Below are 8,734 nucleotides of genomic sequence, written 5' to 3'. Positions count from 1 at the left end.
TGTCCAGAAAGCACCTTCGCAGAAAACTACAAAAGTTCAAAAAATAAATTAAGAAATGAAGAGAAAAGAATCATCTCGATAACAATGTCAATCTCTTTCGAAATTAAAGATTTTTATTTAATTTAATTCATTTCAATATTTAATTATTTTAATAATGGTAATATCATGAAACATATCATCTTGCATGGAAAGACTCGTCCATGGAAAGCTCATCTATTTTTGCTAGATAGGAAAACTGGGCCATTATTGGATAAATATCGATTTGGAAAACATTCTATAACCGTTATTGAAGGAGACATTGTTTTTAAAAGAGACTGAAACCCCATAATATTTTTTTAATATATTTTTACTTGTTTACCGTTGTTTTAAAAAAGATATAGATTTTTCTAAGTATTCGTTTTCTACCTACTGTGATATGTTTTTGGTGGTTAAACTTATTTTAAACCGTTTATTCAGTTAAAAGAACAAGTAGTGTCGAGTGTTATATTAGAACAAAAAATGTCCGACATGAAAGGATCACATCTTGTAAATCTCGATAATCGCTCAAAAAAGAAAATTAAAGAAAATGCTGTGGGATATATAGCTTTAAAAGAGTTCTTCCCTGTTGGATTATGCTGAGGCGATGCCGGGTTGCGTTGCTGACATTGATTATTATTATTTTGTAAACTGTTATGTAGAAAGAGTATGCAGAGCGAATGTTTTGAAAGAAAGGAATGTTTAGTAGAATATTTAGGTTAACTTAGAAACAATAACAAGGAAAAGATTGTGGTGGGCATGAACAAAATAGGTTTTCAAACCTAGGGATAAAAACAATAAATTTGACTAGAAAATGTGACTCAAAGTCATGTTTGTAGCAGTTGAAACTTGCTACAATAACTTGCAGACGCAAAATCTTGCAGACGCAAAATCTTGCAGACGCAAAATCTTGCAGCTTGAGATTTAAATCAACCATCTCCCTGGCTTGTCCAATCACAAATCAGCTCTCGATCATGTTACCGAGCACATAAAAGGCGAAATCAGACAATCTTCCTACTTTTTCTCTCTGGATTTGGCTGGCAGCAGACATTTGCCTGAGCCTTTGGCTCCAGGCTAACGTGAGTACAACAAGCCAACATGGCTCTCTTCAAACACCCACTTATTTGCACGTGCGATATCCACGCAAACTTTCTTTATCATTTGATACAGAACTGCTTTTGTTGATACAAACGATATGCACACTCCTAGTATCCACGTAAACGTACTGAAGACTTTGCTCTTTCTTTCTCCTTTAACTGTTGCATGAGGGACTGAACAGGAGTTTTCACCAGCTGGAGTTACGCCCCCTTACCGGTGTACTCATGTTTGTCAGATGTAAAAAAAGACACCATTTTTAAAGAAGCTGATCTATCGTTATGTCTTATTCAATCTATTGACATCCTCGATAATGACACATGGTGGCCGTGAGTAGGATAAAGATATGTCTAAGTAAGATGTACAAAAGGATAAGAAGCGGAAAGTTATTTGCAGGAACAGATAAGTAACTTTATTGTTCTTGTTTAAAATTGTAATTCGTACGTACGTCACGTGGAGAAAAAAAAATGTCGGAAGGAAGCATGGAAGAAACAAACAGACCAGTGGCTGGCATAAGACCACCAGTGCCCTTATGTATGGAAGATAATTTATCGGCGAACTGGAAGTTGTTTAAACTGAAATGGCATAACTACGCCATTATTACGTGTTTGACGAGACAGTCATTACAATATCAAACGGCACTTTTGCTTCACACGTTGGGAGATGACGCATTGAAAGTTTACTACGGATTTCAATTTCTAACACCTGAGGATGAAAGAACACCCACTGAAATTATTCAGGCATTCGATAAACACGCTATAGGGGAAACGAATGAAACCTACGAGCGTTACGTATTTCATTCTAGAAAGCAAGGAGGATCAGAGACTGTGGAATCCTTTATTACGGCAATTCGGACGTTAGTAAAAACGTGCAATTTTTGTGACAATTGCGTTTCATCAGTACTCAGAGATCAGGTAGTGCTGGGAATACACAACCCTCAGACACAAGCTGAATTATTGAAAATAAGACAGTTAGACTTACAAAAATGTATTGACATTTGTAAGCTGTCTGAAAATGCCACAGTCCAGTCCAGAATCCTAAGGCCTGAAGGAGTGAATATGGTTGATTTTAAACCGAGGAGAAAGACATCAGCACAAACTGACAGAGTTTGCTGGGCGTGTGCACTGCGGCATGGACCCATAAGAGTTATGTCCTGCATTTGGCAAGACCTGTTATCAATGTAATGGGAAAAACCACTTTGCCGCGAAATGCAAAGTATCAAGGAAAAAGAAGGTGCAGGCTGTCAAAACCCAATATGAGGACCAGGAAAACGACAGTAGTAGTTCAGACTATGGACAGGTAGACAACATAACGATTAAGGAAAAGGTGAATGCTGTGAGTCAGGAGGTGATAAAGGCGGAAATGATGGTGAAAGGAAAACCAATTGCTTTTCAGCTCGATAGTGGAGCGTCCGTGAACATATTGAATGTGAAACACGTGATGGGAAAAACACTGGAACATTCAAATAAGACCCTTGTCATGTGGAATGGAGCAGAAGTGAAGCCGTTAGGAGAGTGTCGAGTTAAAATGATAAACTCCAAAACTGGACAGAAATATGCAGTTAAGTTTGTCATTGTGAAAGAGGATTTCCATCCTTTACTGGGAGCAAATGCAATCCAGAAAATGGAACTCGTCACAATCAATAACGACAAATTCAAAATGGTCGCTAAAATTTCCCAAATGAATGAATCCAGCACCCAGTACTCGGACAGCATTATCAATGACTTCAGAGATGTATTCAAGGAATAATTGGGTCAATTACCAGGAGAGGTACATTTGCAGGTGGATTCAGGAGTAACACCAAATGTTGCAGCAACACGGAGAATACCAGTGGCACTTAAAGACAAGCTAAAAGTCGAGTTGGAAAACTGGTTAAGAAGAATGTTATTGAACCAGTGAGCGACCCAACACCATGGGTAAGTGCGTTAGCACTGGTAACTAAGAAAAATGGAAGCCTGCGGATATGTATAGACCCAAGACCACTGAATAAGGCTCTGAAGAGGGAACATTTTCAGTTACCTGCACTGGACGATTTACTACCAGAACTGGCTGACAGCAAGGTATTTTCTACCCTGGATCTATGAGATGGATTCTGGCATGTAAAATTAGACAAAGTCAGCAGTCGCTTAACAACATTTGCTACACCATACGGTAGGTTCCGGTGGAAGGTTTTACCTTTCTGTATTTCTCCAGCTCCAGAGATATTTCAAAAGACCCTTTTTAACAATGTGTCCGATTTGGAGGGGGTGGTTAACAAAGCGGATGATCTCCTGGTGATTGGGAAGGGTAAAACGATGGAAGAAGCAACAATTGATCATGACCTAAAACTCAGGAAACTGTTGCAGAGATGTCGTGATCGCGGGATGCGATTGAATGCTGGAAAATTGAACATACGACAAACGTCTATATCTTTCCTGGGGCACATAATAACCAGTGATGGTTTACTTCCTGATCCTGGGAAGGTAAGAGCCATAAAAGAGATGTCGTGTCCAACAGATGTGAAAGGAGTGCAACGATTGGTTGGATTCGTGAATTACCTGGCAAAATTTCTACCACACATATCTGATGTGATGGCCCCAATTCGAAATTTAGTGAAGGCAGATGTGCCATGGACATGGTCCCAAATCCATGAAGAGGCTTTTGGGAAAATTAAAGAGTTAGTGAGTGAGGCACCAGTGTTGAGGTACTATGACCCCAACAAATCTTTGGTCATCCAATGCGATGCAAGTGAGAAGGGCATGGGGGCTGCACTACTACAAAGAAAGTCAACCCCTAGCCTATACCAGCCGTGCACTGACCGACACAGAAACTCGGTATGCACAGATTGAAAAGGAACTACTAGCAGTAGTCTACGCATGTGAACGGTTTCATCAATATACGTTTGGTCGACAGATAACAGTGCTAACCGATCATAAGCCACTGGAGGTGATTATGAAAAAAGAATTGGTGAAATGCCCAAAACGACTTCAAAACATGCTGATGCGACTACAGGCTTACGATGCTACAGTTCTGTACCATCCAGGTAAGAAAATGTTTCTTGCAGACACGCTATCAAAAGCATACATTTATGCATTGAGCAGTGAAGATATGGACGATGAAGATGATGTCAAGGAAGCAGAATATATTCCTGTAACAGAGAGAAGGCTGCTTGAACTGCGCTCAGCCACGAAGGAAGACAGAAGCATGCAGCAGTTACAGCAAGTAATTCTGGAAGGATGGCCAGAAGAAAAAATACATCTTGACCCAGAGGTGAGACCATATTTTAACATGCGGAATGAAATGACGGTGCAAGATGGTTTAATTTTCAGAGGAAACCGGGTAGTGGTTCCACTGACACAGCAGGCGGTGTTGAAAGAAAAGCTGCATTCCACATACCTGGGAGTATAAGGATGTTGCAGAAGAGCAAGAGAATGCTTGTATTGGCCAACTATGAATAGTGACATCAAAGACTATGTGTCAAAGTGCCCCACATGTAGAAAATATGAAGTGGCCAACCCGGCAGAACCGTTAATGGTCCATGAAGTTCCTGACAGACCCTGGGCGAAAGTGGGAGTAGATCTCTTTAAGTTTGAAGATAGAGACTATCTGTGAACAGTTGATTATATGAGCAACTTCTGGGAAATCGATCATCTTCTCAATACACAAGCAAAGACAGTGATAACTAAACTTAAACACCATTTTGCACGACATGGAATACCAGATCAAGTCGTAACTGATAATGGGCCTCAGTTTAGTAGCCAGGAATTTCTACCTTTGCAAAAAAGTGGTGTTTTACACATACACCTGTCAGTCCATACAATAGCAAGGCAAATGGCAAAGTGGAATCTGCGGTAAAGATGGCAAAGAACCTTTTCTGGAAAGCGATGGACGATAAGGCTGATCCATACCTAGCAATGTTGGATCACAGGAATGCGCCAGCCAAAGGTCTCTTATCACTAGCTCAGAACCTGATGTCAAGGAGAACAAAACACTTCTCCCAACCAGGGAGGATTTACTCAAGCCAGAATTGCCCAAAAATCTGAGAAAATCAGTGAAGCAAGACCGCAGGAGGCAAGAACATTCTTTCAACCACAAAGTAAAACCACTTAAACCATTGTATCCTGGAGATGTAGTACGGATGAAACCACACATAAATGGTCAAAAAGAGTGGAGGAAAGCTGTTGTATGGAGGAGACTAGATGAGCGATCATACCATGTAAGATGGGGACTTATATCGACGGAATAGAGTAGATTTGAAGAAAACTGCAGAGACACCTCCACTCACATCAGAAATACACCAGCCATATGAAGTGCAGAGCGAGTTACCCAAGAATACAGGGCAGAGTACAGAAGAGATATGTAACTCAGAACCACCTCAATATGAAGGTGAAATAAGAGAAAACCTCAACCCGACCCCATCCCCAACAAAACCAAGGTTGCGGACAACATGGTCAGGAAGAATAATAAGAGATCCTGTGAGATTCAAGGATTTCACAACATAAGTGAAAGGGCAGAATAATCCCTGTTAGGTAGGAGGGTAGTCAGCCCAAGGAATGCCTAGATCACTGTGTTTTGTAGACTGTTTTAATTCTTATCAGACTTTTTGTTGTGTTTGTTTGTTTTTTGTTTTGTTTGTCTTTATCTTCTGTTTTTATTATTGAGAAAAGGGAAGATGTTGCATAAGGGACTGAACAAAAGTTTTCACCGGCTGGAGTTACGCCCCCTTACCGGTGTACTCATGTTTGTCAGATGTAAAAAAAGACGCCATTTTTATAGAAGCTGATCTATCGTTATATCTTATTCAATCTATTGACATCCTCGATAATGACACATTAACTGGCCTTCTTCATCCCGACGACTACTGGCTACACAAACGTATAAACTGAACTGGCAGCAGACATTTGCCTGGGCCTTTGGCTCCAGGCTAACGTGAGTACAACAAGCCAACATGGCTCTCTTCAAACACCCACTTATTTGCACGTGCGATATCCACGCAAACTTTCTTTATCATTTGATACAGAACTGCTTTTGTTGATACAAACGATATGCACACTCCTAGTATCCACGTAAACGTACTGAAGACTTTGCTCTTTCTTTCTCCTTTAACTGGCCTTCTTCTTCCCGACGACTACTGGCTACACAAATGTATAAACTGAACTATTTTTCCCTTCAACAAGCTGGCATAATATTCATACTATCCTTACACATAAGAACACTTCCAGCTACTAACCTGTTTCTCTCTTTTACACGCTACTAATGTCCAAGATGACAAATAAAGTTGTTTTTTCTATGTTAAAATGAGACTTCCTTGTATTCTCTTTATTATTAACTAAAATAGTGACTCCAGAATACGCAGTACAGGCAGTGAATGACATTTTCTTGACTTTATGCCGTTTAGCCAGATCATATTATTTGTGCCAACGAATAAGAAATGCAGTTCTCTGTTGCTAAGCTCATAGCTGTGTGATGAGCTATCTGAAGAACTCCAATTTCCAACATGTCTCCTTCTCTAATATGAGGTATCTACATTCCAATCTTCCAGAGGTTGAAATCCAATTATAGAAGACCAAAGCAGCCCTATTCTTCCTAAGCGAAACTGGTATTGGACCAACTATTTCCCTAGATGAATTCGTAATTAAAGGATATTCTAATTTAAAATCCAAATCTGACCACCAAGATGGATATGGACATAAAATATGTGCCTATATTAGAGAGAGCTTTCCATGTGGTAGGAACATCTCTAGAGAAGACCCTAAATTGCTCTATATGTGCTTTTGGATTGCACTTGTTCACACTACTGCATTCATATTTGCCCTTTATCACCCCCATAACAGCAGAGTTACTATCGTCAAAAGCATATCTGAGAAAATTGACCATATCCCGTCTGCTCATCCTTCGGCTAACATTCATGTCTGTGGAGATTTCAATGTTCATACTGTGGAATGATTAGCCCATCAAACAAAACAGATGTTGAGGGGAGGTTCTGTTACGATTTCTCCATTGCTTATAACCTAACTCAGATTGTTCACAAGCCCCACTGGCACTGATGGTCAAAATACAAGTCTCCTAGACCTTTTTTCTCATAACTTGCCATGAGCAATGTTTTCTTCCATTTTTTCCTTACTATGATCTTCTGATCACTCAGTTGTCTCCATTAAGATAAAAGCAAAATTTAATAAGTCCTCTGAGATACTTCTCCCTCGTAAGGTATGGCTGACTAGAATAGTTTTCATATGTTTATATCAGATCTGCGTTCAATGTTTAAAAAGAATGTGTCCTCCATAGTATCAGACCTGATAGAAGTTTTCATTGTAAGCATAGACCGCTTCATACCTTTGAAAAAATCCCAGCAAAAATCTAACAGCAAGCCGTGGTTCTCTCAAGAATATGCTGCTGCCATTGCGCACAGAAATCACTATTTTCATTGCTTCCAACATAATAGATGTACTGAGACTAAATCCGCCTTCATTACTGGCAGCAACCACTGTAAAAGAGTAATAAAGAACACAAGAGAGTTATATGCTCAGTCCGTCAAATCCAAAGTAGCTGAGCAGTAGCTTGGTTCCCACCATTTTTGGCAAATAACAAACATGATCCTGAATACAAGTGTGTGCTCTCTCCTAAACATCTTCAATGGATCTGAGGTAATTTCATTAGCATCAGACAAAGCCAAACTCTTTGCCAAAAACTTTGCAGCTAATTCTACCCTGTGCAATCAGGGCCATCGGCACCTCATATTTCTTCTATGTGTCTGAAAACACGCTATGCGACTTACAAACATCTGTGCATGATGTTGCTAAGCTAATCAAAAACCTCTGACGGCACTTTTATTATAGTGTTGAAAAAGCTTCAACCAGAACAAGCTTATAAAGATGTCTTAAGAAGAATGCTTCTCAACGCCCTGGCAACCCTTATCAGTGTGTCCAGTATTTAAAAATTCAAGTGATCACTCAGCTCCCTTTCAATCCAGACCATCAGTCTCCTGTGCGTTATGAGTAAGTTGCTAGAATCTGTATTAAATAGTGAAGTAGTCAACCACCTCAATAAAAATAACCTCCTCAGTGACATGCAATATGGTTTCCGCTCTGCTAGATCTACCGCAGATGTGCTAAATGCTATATCTCATAGAATTAGCAAATCTATTGATGGGGGCTTCTTTTCTAGGGCAACTGCCCTTGGCATATCAAAGGCCTTTGATAGGGTATGACATAAAGGTCTACTCAACAAAATCTCCAGCTACGGTATAGATGGAAATGTCTTTTCAATTATTAAATCATTTCTCTCTGATAGGTTCATAAGAGTAGTGGTTGATAAGCAGAAATCAGAAGTTCACAATATTAATGCTGGAGTCCCTTAAGGCTTCCATCCTGGGCTGAACTCTTCCTGATCTACATCAAAGATCTCCCGAATCATATCTTAAGATCATTTGTGAACATTTATGTTGATGGCACTACCATTTATGGAATCATTTCAAAGGCCGTAAATGACCAAGTTCTTTCTGATTCTCTCTCCTCTGATCTTGATATCTGACTGCTGTTGCAATTCTCTACCTGTATAAGAGCCAAGTACTTCCAAGGATTGAGTAATGTTACCACATCTGGGCAGAAGCCAACAATATGGATTTAGACAAGCCCGTTCCACGGCA

At 39.8% G+C, this 8,734-nt stretch overlaps 1 long non-coding RNA gene across 1 annotated transcript in view; it reads left to right on the top strand.

The window, feature by feature from the left end:
• The first annotated feature begins 5,848 nt into the window (after positions 1 to 5,848).
• LOC145279755 (uncharacterized) overlaps positions 5,849 to 8,734 on the top strand; it is a 28,243-nt gene continuing 25,357 nt past the window's right edge. The window contains exon 1 of the long non-coding RNA XR_013868446.1: positions 5,849 to 6,018. This is a non-coding gene — a long non-coding RNA (uncharacterized LOC145279755). The remainder of the gene's footprint in view (positions 6,019 to 8,734) is intronic.

Source organism: Euprymna scolopes, chromosome 1 (assembly GCF_053919585.1).
Source record: "Euprymna scolopes isolate OS-2025 chromosome 1, ASM5391958v1, whole genome shotgun sequence".
NCBI lineage: Eukaryota > Metazoa > Mollusca > Cephalopoda > Sepiida > Sepiolidae > Euprymna > Euprymna scolopes.
This window is presented reverse-complemented; position numbering and strand designations above follow the sequence as displayed.